The sequence below is a fragment of the Mus caroli genome, chromosome 6, assembly GCF_900094665.2.
Source record: "Mus caroli chromosome 6, CAROLI_EIJ_v1.1, whole genome shotgun sequence".
NCBI classification, from domain to species: Eukaryota; Metazoa; Chordata; class Mammalia; order Rodentia; family Muridae; genus Mus; species Mus caroli.
In genome coordinates, this window is record NC_034575.1 from 67,755,580 (window position 1) to 67,771,415 (window position 15,836).

General features: G+C 42.8%; 1 protein-coding gene across 2 annotated transcripts in view; it reads left to right on the forward strand.

The window, feature by feature from the left end:
- The window catches only part of Eif2ak3 (eukaryotic translation initiation factor 2 alpha kinase 3), a 59,475-nt gene that overhangs the window by 16,011 nt on the left and 27,628 nt on the right, over nucleotides 1-15,836 (forward strand). The gene's annotated exons all lie outside the window — the stretch shown is intronic.

The following is a 15,836-nucleotide window of genomic DNA, read 5'->3' on the forward strand; positions in this document are numbered from 1 at the left end:
ACATGTTTATTTGTGCTCTTCTAGAATCCTCCTTATTTTTAAACTTGCTGTGAAAGACGATCAGCAAATTGAGATCATAAACCCCTTACATCTGAGGTAATTTTAGTGTGTTGTGTGATTCAAAGCATGTGTGGATTTGTAAACAGAAAATCCACACATAAAATTGGGTGAGCTGCGTGGCGTGGCCAAGTGGAGAACAAACAGCTGTACTAACAAGTCCTGCCAGCCATGAGCAAGCGCTTAGGGTCATCTTCAGCTGCATAGCAGGTTTAAGGTTAACCAAAATATCCATGGGCCAGTGGGATGGCTCAGTGGGTAAAGCTGCTAGGATCCAAGTCTGACAGCCTGAGTTCAAACCCAGGGTCCACATGATGAAAAAAAAATGGACTCCCAAACATTGTCCTTTGACCTGCACATGCACCCTATGGCTGTAACTCATCCACCCACATGCACAAATAAGTCAATTAATAAATATAAAAATTTTTTTACGTTTTGTGTCTCTGTGCATGCACTCGAGCACACATGTGCACATTTATATGCATATCCAGAAGCCAGAAGAGGGTGTTGTATCTCCTGGAGCTGGAGTGGCAAGAGGTTGTGAGTCACTCACTCTGTGTGGGTGCTTAGGATCTGAACTCATCCTTGGTAAGAACAAGAAGTTCTTTTAATTGCTGAGCCATCTCTCTAGACCTCCAAAAATTAAAAGAGAGAAAGAGAGAGAGAGAGGGGTGGGGGGGATTGCTATACATTATCTAGTTTTTGATCATTTATGATGATAGCTTATATATCGTTATACATAGATATGTTAATGACATTGTTCTCAGTGTTATAATATATACTTGATGTTCCTTATCGTTGTCCTTCCAATGTTGGCAAGTCTATCCCATTGAAGATGTTGAAAATTGAACCTCGGCTGTGAGTTACTTGCAGTATGATAAAGACTCGCCTGGATGCAATGTGTGTGTCTGTCCTGGAGCCTTTTCTGTGTGTTCTGAAACAGTCTTATCTTACTAGGTATCCCAGGATAGCCTTGTATTGGTATCCTAGGATAGCCTTGTATTCATATCTTCTGCCTCAGCCTTCTGAGTGTTGGGTTTATAGGCATATAGCATCACACCCAGCTATATATCTCTTTCTATAATATTAAAATTAAAACAAATTGCACAGGTAGATGGATCTCTATGAGTTCCAAGGCCAACCTGGTCTACATGAGTTTTTAGGCCAGCTGGAGCTATACAGTAAGACTCTATATGGGAAGTAAAACAAGAGTGAGAAGGGGGAAAGGGAGGGGGGAGGAGAGAGACTTTCCAGAAGGTTTCCTAGTTAATAATAAGCCCAATGCATGATAGCACAACATGCTATCAGTATGAAAGAGGCACTCTTTTTACATATTTGCAAATCTCTCCCTCCCCCCACTTCCCTTTTGGGTTTTTCAAGGCAGGGTTTCTTTGTGTATCTCTGACTGGCCTTGAACTTAAAAAGATCTGCCTGTCTCTGCCTCTTAAGTGCTAGGATTAAAGGAGTGCACGCCACCACTGCTTGGTGACAACTAGATTTTTATAGTTGCTTTATTAAATATATTGCATTGTTGCCAGGTATGATGGCAAATGCCCATAGTCCCTGCATGAGGAAATAGAGGCCAGCCTTGGCTATATCATGACTTAAGGCCAGCCTGAAATATGAGACCTGTCTCAAAAAAAAAGAGAACAAACTAAAAGTATATTGTACTTTTGTTTCAATTATATGAAGAAAATTCGACCACATACATTGGTCATTTGGAGAAGGGAGGAATATTTTAGTGGCCTTTTGCTTTGGTTTGATACTGCCCCAGAACAAGTATCTGAAGGTCTGAATCTAAAGCAATTAATATTTTAAAGAATATTTTTTTATGTGTTGTTGGGTTTTTATTTTGTTTGTGTCAGGGTCTCAGCATGTGGCCCTAGCTGCCTTGAAACTTGCTGTGTATACCTGCTGACCTCAAACTCACAGAGATCTGCTTGCCTTTGCCTCTGGAGTGCTAGGTTTAAAGGCATGCACCACTCTGACCTTATTTTTATTTGTGTGTGTGTGCGCGCGCTCTTGTGTTCCTCATTTGTGCAGTGCTCAGAGAGGCCAGAAGAGAGTGTTGGATCCTTTGGACTGGAATCTGAGGTGCTTGTGAGCCGTCCAGTATGAATACTGGGAACTAAACCCCAGTCTTCTGCAAGAACAGCAAGTTCTCTTAACTGCTGAGCCGTCTCACCAGCTCTGGCAGTGAAAATGTTATACTCTAGTGCAGTAACATCCACTAGCCCATCTTGCCTTTTATAAAAACATCCATGGTTTTCTGACTTCCGTAGGAAATATAGACTATAAGTTATTAATACATAGTACATTGGAAAAAGATTCAGTTTGTCACTACCATCACTGATCTAATTAGAAACTGCTGGGTTGGGTTGGGTTGGGGTGGGTTGGGTTGGGGTTTTGGTGTTGGGATTGAGGGCTTTCCTGTATCCTATGCTAGGTTGCTACTGTGCTACCTACCTAGCCTTTAGACCTCCTTCTAAGTACTAGGAAACTGCAGGTTTACTCCTACAGACACAGCCGACCTTCTTTTCTAATTTTCACTTGAAAACTCAGATTTTATCACGAGTACTGTCGGCTTTTTTCTTTGATGTGAAAAGCCTACTTTGTTCTTACTGAGGAATTGTCTGGTGTTTCCCGAGCCTCATCTCCGTCGCTGGTTTCAGTTGATGAACAGAGTGAAGCTGCTAAACAGAGCAGACAATTCAGTCCACACAAGTGCTGCTCCTGAGCTGCCTCAGATGCACACAAGTGCTCAGCACACGCACGCCCTGGTTAGTCACAAGAGCAGGAAGAAGGTGGTACTGAGGGCCAAGGGCTAATAACATTTATCGTGGTTGTTGCTTCAAATATTTTTACTTCTCCGTCTGTTTCTCTTTGTCTCTGTTTCTCTGTGTGTGTCTCTCTCCCTCCCTCCCTCCATCCCTCTCTCCATCTTTCCTTATTCTCATTCTCTTTCCTCCCTGCCCTTCCTTCTTCAGGAGAGTCTTGCTGTGGAGTCCACTCTCTTCTAGAAGTTACAATCCTCCTGTTTCAGCCTCCAGAGTGTTAGTGTTACAGGTGTTTGCCACAGTGCCTGGCAAGCTCTTTAGTGCTAAGAATTAAATGTGAGGTCTTATACATGCTAGGCCTGTGCTCTACCCCTGGGCTTCATCCCCAGGATCATCAAGAACTGCTTCTTGTTGTTTGTTTGTTTGTTTTTGAAACAGGGTCTTATTATGAGACAGGGCTGGCCCTGAATTCAGAAATACACACCTGCCTCTGACAAGAACGTGTATGAGCCCAGAAACAGTGGTGCATGCCTGTAATCTCTGAATTCCAAAGGTGGACTCAGGAGAATAATGATTCTAGACCAGCCTGGGTCATACAGTGAGACTCTCTTAAGAAAACACAAACAAAGCCAGACCCCTGCACTTGGGGCAGAGTTTGGGAGACGTAAATCTAAGAGTTCAAGATCGTTGTTGGCTGCATCCAGGTGACTTCCAAACCAGCTTGGGTTACATGAAACCCTGCTTTAAAAAAGTAAGCAAAACAAACAGAAAAAACAAACAAACAAACAGAAAAACAACACTCACACAAAAAGCCGGCAAAGTAAATGTATTTGCTGTATGAATACGAGGATTTGCATTGGGATCTCCTGGCACGGGGTGAAAGCTGGTTTCATGGCTTAATCCTGGAATCTCGGTGCTGAGAAAGTGTAGTCTGGAGGACATCAAGACTTGCTGGTCAGCTACTCTTGCTTGATCAGTGAACTGTCTCGAACAGGAGGTCCAGAGTGATTGAAGGACATACTCAGCATTGACCTCTGACCTTCGCATGCACACATGTGTATACTCCTTCCCACCCCTCAAGCACACATATGCACGTAGCCCGTATGTACAAGCACTATGTTTTTATTAAAAGTACAAACTCATTAAACATTATACATCACAGTATGTAGGTTCAGATCCCATTGCATCCTGGATTGTTCTGATGTCGTGAACTTTTTCTGATCTGAAGGGGTCTATAAACCAGTGTGTGTCGTGTTGCTTTAGTTGTGTTTTGGCTGTGTCAGTGAAACTTCCTGGTGCACAAGGGAGAGTGACAGCTCCATGAGGAACGAATAGTGTGAATTATATTTAGAATTGCATGTGGCAGGAAGGCTCAGGTGCCTTGGGACACATCTCATTTGCCACTCCTTCCTGTTGACAGGGCACCCACAAAACTTCCTCAAAAGAATGTTGATCCGAAACCAACCTACAGCTGTGCGTCTGAGCGTGTGTTGGGATGACTGGGGAACCAGGTTCACTCTGGGAACTTTGATAGATTATGCTCCCTAGGAAATGAACCACTATTTTTGGACAATCAGTAGCTAAGACTTGTGTTTTAAAATTTTCAGAAGGACCTCCTGAGGTGAAATCTGATTTGCTTTTTCTTTGGTAATTGAAATATAGTTTCAACCTTGAAAAGGTATGGAGATTTGGCTATGGCTCCTTAATGACTGTCTTAAAATTTTACTTTAATAAATAACAATTCATTCTGTAGTGTGTTTTTTCTTTGGAGGTCTCTGGGCAGCCTTTGGACCACACTTACATCTAAATAGAATAAAGCTGTCACGGTAGATATTGGGTAAAGGCACTTGCTGCTAAACCTGAGAAACTTAAGTTTGATCCAAACCAATATGGTGACAGGAGAGAACCTCAAATTGTCCTCTGACCACCACCGTGTCATGGCACATGCATGCATGAGCATTCATGCTCTCTCGCACACACACAAAATAAATAAATGTAATTTTAAAACGAAATCTTGGTTGATGGGCTGGGCATGGTGGCACACTTTTCAATCCTAGCACTCAGGAAACAGAGGCAAACAAGATATCTGTGGGTTCAAGGCTAGCCTGGTCTACATAATGATATCTAGGCAAGCCAGGGCTAAATAGTGAGACCCTATCTCCATCAATCAGTCAATAACTAAGTTTCAATAGACTAAATGTTTTTGACTCTTATTTCTCTGTGTCTTGGGGCACGCATTTATTTATTTATTTGCATGCAGGCAATCTGACTTTTAGTTAGGATGCCTTTATGAAGACCATTTCAAGCGTGTACTTGTCTGCAGCTAACTTGTACTTAGATGGCTGCTTTCATCTTGGACTTTAAACACAGCATGCTACTTTCTGGTTTTGCACTATGTCTGCCTCCCTTTTCCCCCTAAAAAGAGCAAACAACTCTATTGTTAGTCTATACTTACTTTGAACTTAAGAGTTTTATTTTATTTTAAGCATGGTTATCCCCAGGAGACGAGCATTTCTGTTTCAAACAGGTGCATACACAGACAGGTGCATAAACAGCAGACAGCAATGAAATGCTGCTATTGGTGGAGAAAAGTGTGTTCCCAGCCCTCCTTCACCCTGGTCAGCACAGGGGCTTCCTGCCTCAGCCGTACAGTAGCAGGATTACCGGCATGCACCACCACACTGGTCTGCTGAAACACCTTTGAACAGAAGGACCTAGAGCTGGCCATGGTGGCACACACCTATAATCCTAGCACTTGAGAAGCTGAGACAGTTGGATTGTTAGTTTGAAGCCAGCGTAGGTTGCATGAATGAGATCCTATCACCCAACACAGGAAAGCGGGTGTGTGTGCACACCCACATGTATAGTGTGTGCACACCCACATACATGTATACTGTGTGCACACCCACATGTATAGTGTGTGCACACCCACATGTATAGTGTGTGCACACCCACATGTATAGTGTGTGCACACCCACATGTATAGTGTGCCATTCATAGTTACTAACTCTGATTTGTTCACAAACATGACATTCATAGAAATTGTGTTGCTTTATTAGAACTCAGTTGGGCATGGGTGGGGCATAGCTATAATCTCAGAATTTGATTCAAGGTCAACCTGGACTACACAGTGAGACCCTAACCCCTCTCTCCTCAGAAAAAGAAAGCAAGCTGCAGTCTTTCTCTCTTTTCTGCTAGAAACTGAACTTAGGCTGAGAAGAGGGAACCACAGTGATGAAAATGCCTCTCTGAGATTGTTCTGGAGGCAGAGATGGGAGTCGTTTTCCTAGTGATTGATATGAGAGGGCTCTGTCCATTGGGGTGGTGCTGCCTCTAAGCAGTGGTCCAGGCATATATAATAAAAGCAGGCTGAGCAAGCCAGTAAATAGCATTCCTCATGTCCTCTGCTTCAGTCCTGCCTCTGTGTTCCACCAGTGATGGAGTATGACCTGAAATAAACTTCTCCAAATTGCTTTTGATAATGGTGATTCCTCACAGCAAGAAAAAAGTAACTTAGACAGACTTTATGAACAGGGAAGGCCTATGCTACTGTGTCCTTTGCAATCTCTGAAATGTTGTCTAATTCAGGGCTAAAGAGAAACCTCACTAGATAAGATCACTGGCTGCTCTTGTAGAGGGACCCAGGTTTGGTTTCTAGCCTTTAACTCTAGTTACAGGATATCTTCTGGCATCCATGGGCACTGGGCACACATATGGTGCATATACATACATGCAAATACTCAAACACATAAAAATAAATAAATCTTTAAAGATTATCTAATTTATACTAAAAGATGCCCAAGTCATTTAAATTAATTGTGTATGTGTGTGGATGAGACACAGAGAAAGACAGAGAGAGATGGGGCTGGGGGCTCTCAGCCTGGAACACATGTATTCCTGGCTGGCCTCCACCTCTTCACCCTCCTTTCTCAGTCTTCCAAATGCCGGGGTTACAGGCATGCACCAGTGTGCCTGGCGCACATTTCTTTTGGTTTGAACATTAAAAGGTGCTTTTTGAATCAGCTAAGTCATCAGCTGTGAAGTCCGTTCTGAAGAGTAACTGTCAATTTTGCAGCAAGCCAGTATCTAAATGATTGCTTAATTGCTTTTCATTATAGAAATGAAACTGGTTTGATTTAATTTTTATTAATTTCTTAGTGTGGCCGAAAGCAATCTATGAACTAAACTAATTTATTCTAGCACGAGTGCTGCCAAATGAGAAATTGAGATTACTCCACAGCTGCTGTTTAGGAAACGGGGTTCTCCGTGTGCATGGTTTTTCTATTTTATGTGTTGACTAGTTGTGTGTGTATGTGTGTGTGTGTGTGTGCATGTGTGAGAGAGAGAGAGAGAGTGTGTATATGTGTATTTTAGTGCGTGTGTGTGTGTGTGTGTGTGTGTGTGTGTTTGTGATGTGGGGAAGGGAGGTTTCACTTGCCACAACACTCTTGTGGAGGTCAGGGACAGCTCTGTGTAGTCAGTTCTCTCCTTTCACTTGATATAGGCTCCAGGCTTGACCTCTGGGTATCAGGCAGGCAGGGTCTTGCCCACTGAGCTGTCCCTGGGCCCCTTCTCTTCATTTTCTTTGTTTTGTTTTCTTTTTTAATTTTTATTTTTATTAGATATTTTCTTTATTTACATTTCAAATTTTATCCCCTTTCCTCATTTCCCTTCCAAAACCCCCCCTATCTCATTCCCCTTCCTCCTGTTCACTAACCCACCTACTCCCGCCTCCCTGTCCTGGCATTTCCCTACACTGGGGCATTGAGCCTTCACAGGTCCAAGGGCCTCTCCTCCCATTGATGTCCGACAAGGCCATCCTGTGCTACATATGCGGCTGGAGCCTTGAGTCCCTCCTTGTGTACTCCTTGGTTGGTGATTTAGTCCATGGGAGCTCGGTGGGGGGGTGGGGGTGGGGTACTGGCTAGTTCATATTGTTGTTCCTCCTATGGGGCTGCAAACCCCTTCAGTTCCTTGGGTCCTTTCTCTGACCTCTTCATTTTCTTTTGAGCATGTCACTTTGGGTGTGTCCTAGTAACTGGATGCGTCAGAAGCTCTCAAGCCCCTCTTGCAGGAACTTCAGCTCCTGTTAGCTGTGAAGCCCCTCGTCATCTGTGAGGCACTGTCCTTAGGGATTCCTTAGTAACCTTATTCGTATTTCCCCCATCAGTAATTTTGGCATTTAAGGGGAAATACAGACTGTTTCTATATACAACAATGTTGGGGCTTCTTTTTGTTAAGTCACAAATAATAAAGGGTGCAGTCACTTGTTCATCTGGTAGTGGAGTCAGTGGTTTATTTTAGTTAGAAATTGACATTTTTGGCTGAGGATATAGCTCATTTGGTAGAGTGCACAATTCCCTGGGTTCAGTCACCACCCCCACATAAAACTGGCGTGGTAGCACAGGCTTGTAATACCAGGAGTGTGAAGGAGGAGAATCAAAGTTTAGCATCATCTTATATTACACATGTAGAGGATTCAAGGCCAGCCTGGACTACACGAGACACTTTCAACTTTTTAAAAAGTTCCCATTTTATGTCCTACACAGAGTACATCATCTTTTAAAAACTGAAATATTAAAAATATAATGTCTTGGCTCTATAGAGATGTGGCTCAGCGGGCTTCTCTTCCAGGGGACCTGGGTTTGAGTCCCAGCTCTGACATCTTAGCTGCCTGTAACTCAGTGAAGTTTAGAGCTTTAGGCAGAGCATCCCGCAGAACCTAAGGGCTCCCTACAATCCCTTCTTCTCAACACTCCATACATTTCAAACCCTTGAGTTCCCAAGACATTAAGACCTCTCTCCTTACAGGATGCTAAGGAAGTATTTGACTGTTTGGACCTTGTGTTTCCAGAGGAGAGATCTGAGCTGCACACAGAACAGTGTTAGTGTCCTAGGAACCAAGAACTTGGTCACCTTGAGAGTAGAGCAAGAGACAGCTGAAGATTAGACTTTTAGAATACAGTTTCTTAACATTGAGACTGGGACAGGCAGAAAAAACAGTATTCAGAGATGGGGCTGGTTTTATGGTTTTTCTGCATTCCTTTCAATGTCTTTAACTGCTGCTTGGTGTTAATGCATACTACTTTTTTTTTTTTTTTTACTTTATTTTTATTTATTTTTTGACCGGGTCTCATGTGTCCCAGGCTTGGGAACGTGAACTCACTGTGCTGTTGAGGATGGCCGTAACACCTAAGCCTCTGACCTCCGCCTCCTAACTGTGGTATTACAGGCATGCACTACCATACCAGTTTTCTGCAGTCCTGGGGATGGAGCCCACACTAGGCAAGCATTCTACCAACTGAATTACATCCACAGCCTCTACCTTAACTATTTTAAAATATAGATGTTTCACAGTTAGAGATACCTGGCCTATTTGGCAAATGTGTCTCTTGTAGACAACCCCCTTGATTTCTTAGAGTCTCTTTACAATTCTTATAGCAAAGAGAATGTCAAAATCCTTTCCATTTTGTTTATAGAGGGATTGGGGAAGCCTAAAAAGGAGGTGAAGGAGAGATGTGTAAGCCTGTTTATAACAAAAGAGCTTAGAGACTAGAAGAGGTGAACCTTTAAAAATAGTTACGGAAGAGGGGGAGAAAAACATTTAAAAAAAATAGTTATGGAAGGGCTGGCAGGATGGCTCAGGTGGTAAAGATACCTGCCACCAAGGCTGACAGCTGAGCTCAGTTCCTAGAACCCACAGGGTGAAAGAAGAGAACTGCTTCCTGAAGGTTGTCTTCCAACCTCATTCATGTATGCCTCTTCACTACAGTAAACATTGCTCTTTTACACAGACGGATGGACAGACAGACAGACAGACAGACATAGAAAGATAGATGAAATAGTTGTGGAATAATTATGAAAATCGGCAGAAATATGTCAGTGTAAGAAATGTAAGAAAGACAGGTCTCCCAGCAAGTATGTAGTGGCATGAGGGACCTGAGGAGTGGAGCCGGGTGAGGGGCAGAGCAGTCTGTCATGTGCCTTGGCTTCAGATGCAGCAAGCGGTGTGGCTAGTAAGGCCGCTGTTGTGGGCGGGCAGTGCCCAGCTTCCTGCTTCTGATGAACACTGTCCACCTATGTTGCCCCTCCCTAGGATCAGTGAGTTTCAGTCTTGGTTCCTGGCATCTTTGTTGTTGCTGTGCTGTGCTACAGGTGCCCCTACTGTGATGGAGGAGGGCAGGGGAGCGTTCCCCTGTCGTTAGTGCTCCAGGGGAACTGTTTTCACTGTTCTCTCTGTCACTGCTGGGAAGGTTCTCATCCTTGCCCCACTTTCTCTTCACCTTCCCATGTCATTCTTTCTCACCCACGCTACAGCCGGAACTTAAGTCTCTAGCTCTTCCCGTTGCTGTTTTACAGAGCAGACTGGCATCTCTAGGTCACGGGAGCCATTTTCATGCTTCGGTCACACTGTGCGTGAATTATTAGTGGATACAGCTTTGGGGATTTGATAATGGTTAATGTCTGAGACAATAGACAAAACAGTTGTGTATATGCATCTGGCTTTCAAAGCAGACTGAGAAAAAAATTAGAAAAATATAATAAGTGTAGAAGAAGCAAATACAGATTACAAACTGTTTAGGTGAATAATAGGATCATCAACTGACACTACAATGAAAAATTGATGGGGAACTTTTTAAGTGGCAAAATTGAGCTGACTCCCTAGAACTCACTGTTTGGTAGCCACATTATCAAAAGTGGGGCAGACAAATAATCTGCACCTTAGGACATAACACAGGGCTCTGCACGCATCTTATGTAGAGGCTCAGGTAGTAAATACCTTGGGCATCGAGGGATACATGGTCTCTGTTGCTGTTATAACAATGGTTGCAGTTATAGTGAGCTCTGCAGTTGCTGCTCAGAAGTGCTCATGGATATATGCAAATGATAGGATGTGTGAATGCATTATAATACTTCTCTTAATGAAACTGATCGGGCAAAATTTCGCCTGTGCAGTTCACAGTCTCCTAACACAATAGGAAGTAGTACCAGTTCTGAGGCACACAGCCCAGGACATGCATGGGTTAAAAGAAGTTGTTAAGGAATGTGTGAAGTCTGTAGGACATTGAATCCTCTCCAAAAAGGAGTGATTCTCTCTAGAGAGATGGCTCAGTGGCTGCTCTTGCAGAGGACCCCAGTTCAATTCCCAGCACACAGATGATGGCTCAAAGCTGTCTATAACTCAAGTTCCAGAGGTTCCACTACCATCTTCTGGCCTCCATGACCGCCAGGCATACATATTGTACACAGACATAAGCTCAGGTAAAGGGCCCATACATGTAAAGTAAAACAATAAATATATAAACTTTTAATTTAAGAAAAGGGATCTGAAAGAAGCCCCTTCTGTGGTGTGAGGAATCAGATAGAATGTATGTATATGGACTCCCTTTATAAAGTTAATCTTTGGGACTACCTGAGATGTGAACTCTTGCGTTCTTATGAACCATCTGGCCAAGTGTCAGTAGTTATTGGAAATCAATACACGAGGGCTGCCGCACTGGCCTCATTACATTTCAGACGTTCAGAATACTTCACAGTAAGTTAAAGTTGAGTATATGGGCGCACAGGAAGTGAAGACAACAGCCAGGACTGCACAGAGAAGCCCTGTCTCTGGGGGACGTAGGAAAGAAGAAGTGAATGGAAACCGTTCATGCTGCCGGAGGATTTGTTTTTCTCTAATAGTGTTTGTTCATTTTCATGTTTCTTTTCCTGTTCTTCCTTTGCCGTTCCTTTTTCCCGTGGAAATCAGAGTTCTTATTCCCACTCTAGTCTTTCAGACTGTTCTGATTACGTGTGTACATGTGTGTCACTTAGAGTCCTATTCAGGAACAGAAGTCAAATTACTTCACCCAGCTGTTAGCGCTTTGTAATTGCACAGAAAAGTGCTCTAGATCTTTGGTATTGAGTTTGCTAGCCGGTGTGGCAGATCCTTTGTTTTAAAATTATGACGGGGGTGGGGGGGAGACAAATAGAAGAAATAAATTCAAAATAGCAAGAATTGATACTTTGTTAAATGACCAAAGGGAAACCCAGGTCCCATAATTAGCTTGAAATGCAGAGCAGCGGATCAGAACGAATAGCTGCTCCCAGGGACAGATGGGTGGAATATGGTTATGCATCACCCGTCACTGCAACCTACATTTTTTTTTCTATCAAGAGACTCAAAGCTGACTATCGGAGTGACTCATTCCTTTGCTTAGAGGATGAGGTAATGCTATTGTGAGGGGTGATGTCATCGCTACCTGAACTGCATGCATATAGATCACTGCTCAGGCTCTCCAGGAAAAGCACCATCTGCTTTGATATCCACAGCCTGAAAGGCTTTGCAGAGATTGGTGCAAAGGTCGCCAGCCTCAAGTATGACTCATAGGCAGCCAATCAGCGAAGAGCAGCTGTTGAAAAAGTAAACTTCTAAAATCATAATCCAAACGCATGACAGGATGAATCAATACTGAATCACATTTCTTATATTGTATGCTTTGCACTTACTGAAGTTACCACCATTGAAGGATTAACCTCTAAATATAAAGCCATTTTCAGTTGGTCAGGCATCACAATCCTTCTTGGTTGATTAAAGCATTTTTTTTTTTAAATTGGCAATAAATTTTCTGTTACTTTGGAGGAGCATAGGTCGTTCAGTGCTGCTTTCTGCAGATGGGACCTGCATTCCCTTGGAACCAGCTGCTACTCTAGGGGAAGAGTTGCTAGAAAGAGGACACATGTCACAGGAGGTGCTCACCGATGGTGGCAGACCCACTAAGCCTCCCTTCGTTTTGGTGACAGTGTTCCTTACACCCTTTGGATTCACTGTAATCCGAATCTGTCATTCTGTTGTGTAGAGTGTCAGATTCCTAACAGATGATAGAAAACAGACAAGAGTAAATACTTGATTTCTTTCATTTGTACCTTGAAATGGTATATCATCTGCATATTGTATCTGTATCACAACACACATTTGTCTTAATGGCAACTTTAAATCAGATAGTCTTCAAATACAAAGTTAATTGTGTTAAGTATAGTGCGCTGTTATCAAGAAATATAAGGAAGGAGGGCTGGAGAAATGGCTCAGTTGTTAAGAACACTTAAGTGCTCTACCAGAGGACCTGGGCTCATTTCCCAGTGCCCACATAGCAGCTCACAACTGCCTGTAACCCATGCATAAATAAGGCTTAAGAGGGACAGAGATACAAGGAAACAAATAAATAGAAATTTTAAACTAAGTAATATCAGGTGACATACATTCGATGTCTTTGGAGAACTTAAGAAAACAGCAGATACTAGCGAGACTCGATGGCACATGCCCGGTACTACATAGTGAGTTCTAGGGCAACCTGGGCTACAATATGAAATCTGCCTCAAAACTGCAATAGAAAGGCCATGTAAATAACCTATTTGTTATCAAAAATTTTGCCTAGAATTAACATTAATAATTGTTGCCTGATCTAAATTTTACTGTCATGGTTACAAAATGCAATTTTCTCAGTCTTCCCTTTAAAAAAATTTTTTATTGGTACTTATTTTTTTTTCATTAGTCTGAACTTAGGAATTTCTCTCTTTTCTTTGACTAGTGCTTCCTTTGTCTAGCACCATGCGTCCATACTTGTCTTTTGTTATAATGAGATGGTAATGGCTCATCTTGTATCCACTCCACCTCGGTTCTGGACTCCCATTTTCTTTTGGTAGAAAATCAAAATCTAGATTTTTACTGTGGAGTTAATTAACAGTCACTGGATACAAACAAATTATCAGCATTTCTGTGTCTGGTAAATATTCCTATAATTTTGAGATCCTAACAGTTTGAGACTATAATAGAGTCTCAGCTTCGGTTGCCACAGAAAGTGAAGGAGAGGGCTAAGTATGTTACAGATCAGTGGGAGAACTCGACTAATAGTACGCATTATTTCACTGTCAGTATGTTAATTCACTCACCAGGGCCTGAAGCCCTAGGTTCCATCCCTATCCTAGGAAAATTAGATACAGAGTGGTCTGGAGAGGTGGCTCAGTGGGTAAGAGCACGGGCTGCTCTTACAAAGGACCCAGGTTCACTTCCCATCACCTACATGACAACTCACAACCATCTGACACCTGCTCCAAGGGGTCCAGCGCCCTCTCTGGCCTCCATGGGAACTGCATACACAGTACACAAACAAATACAGGCAAAACACATAAAAATAAATACATCTTAAGAAAATAGAGATGTAAAAGCAGAGAGGCTGAGAAGTAGAGCATCAGCCCCTTACCTGGGAACCTGAGACCTTTGGTTCAATTCTTAATGTATACTACCAGTATTTGCTCGGATTTTGAAACAGATAAGTGATACCAGGTTGAGGGCCAATAGGATTTTAGTGGGCAGTTGTATCAGAAGGTGTGCCAGGGAGAAGAAACACATTGCCAGTGAAAAATGAGTGGTACCAGGAATGGTGCTGTGTGGTTATGTAACCATGCCAGATTGCTGTCACACAGGGAAAAGGAAGGACATGTGACAGGAAGGTTGTTGGAGGTCACACTTACAGGACTCTGGACATCCGCCACAGGATTTCGAGTCCTTAGGATTTGGGGTCTTTGGTTAGAAGCTAATAAAGAGCCATTGAAGATTTTTCAATATTGTCGTAACAAGCTTAACTGGCCCAGAGGGATTAATCTAAGAGATACATCAGCTTAAACTGGGGGAATTTGCAGTGGAGATCTGTGAGGAGGTTCTGATAAGAGCTCGGGTCAGACATAATAAGGATCTGACCTAGAATATGAATGGAGTTAGGACAGTGGTCTTCACCTGTCTTCCAGACCCGGAGTTTAAGGCAGAGGTCAGGAAGCAGAGAGTGTGCGTTGACTCCCAGCTTAGAGCTAAAGAAAGCCTGCTGCTCCAGCAACCCAAGGCATCCATCTGGGGTTCTGTGTTAAACCAGTAAGGCTGATGTTTGTTTTAAAAAGTTTGTTTTGCATGCGTGGTTTGTTTTATCTTTAACTCTTTCATATTCTCTCTTCCCAAAGTTTTAAGCTTTATAGATCAAGACAGAAGTTGTGTTGTTAATTGGAGTTAAAATTTTACTTTTAATGCCAGCAGAAGCCAATGCCATGAAGCTCTTTCCTGTCTTTGCCCATGCTGCCCTGAGAAGCCACCATTGAAACTTCCCTGTTATAACACAGCTCTGACATGACACGTCCTCACTTCCTTCACTGTTAACCAGTCTTTGTCTTCTGCTTGCTGCCCATGCCTCCACTGTCTCTCCTCAGCCTATGCACTTTCTCATGGTGCCTCAGTTTACCCAGAAGCCTTTGCAAGCTTGTTCCCCAAATGTCAACATGATGTACTGTTTCATGTTGAGAGCTTTGCCTGGCTGTTATTAACTTTCTCAGCAGGATCTACCATGGGTTCTCCATTGACCACTCAACCTGCATGCTTCTCTGCCCCTTTATCTTCAATTCTCCTTCCCCCTTATGATGATCTCTTTCACTAATATGACATATAGCATTTATTTATGATTGTCTCCAGACACCAGAGTTCAAGCTCCATAGGATACTGGTTTTGTTTATCTGCTTCCCTCTCTTGAGCCATCCGTCAAGATTTTGTTCAGCTGGCCATAGTGGTGTATATCTTTAGTCCTAGCACTCGGGAGGCAGAGGCAGGCGGATCTAGGTCAGCCTGGTCTACAGATTGAGTTCCAAGCCAGCCAGGACTATAAGGAGAAACCCTGTTTTGAAAAACCAAATTAAAAAAAATTTTTTTAATTTTGTTTAAAAGAAGAAAGGATGAGGGCTGGAGAGATGGCTCAGCGGTTAAGAGCACTGACTGCTCTTCCAGAGGTCCTAAGTTCAATTCCCAGCAACCATATGGTGGCTCACAACCATCTGTAATTGGATCCAATGCCCTTGTCTGTTGTGTCTGAAGACAGCTATGGTGTACTCACAATACATTCAGTAAATAAGTAAATAATTAAATAAATAAAAAGAAGAAGGATGACTCTCCCATAAGACACTTGGGAGGCTTCGTTGTCAGCTGTC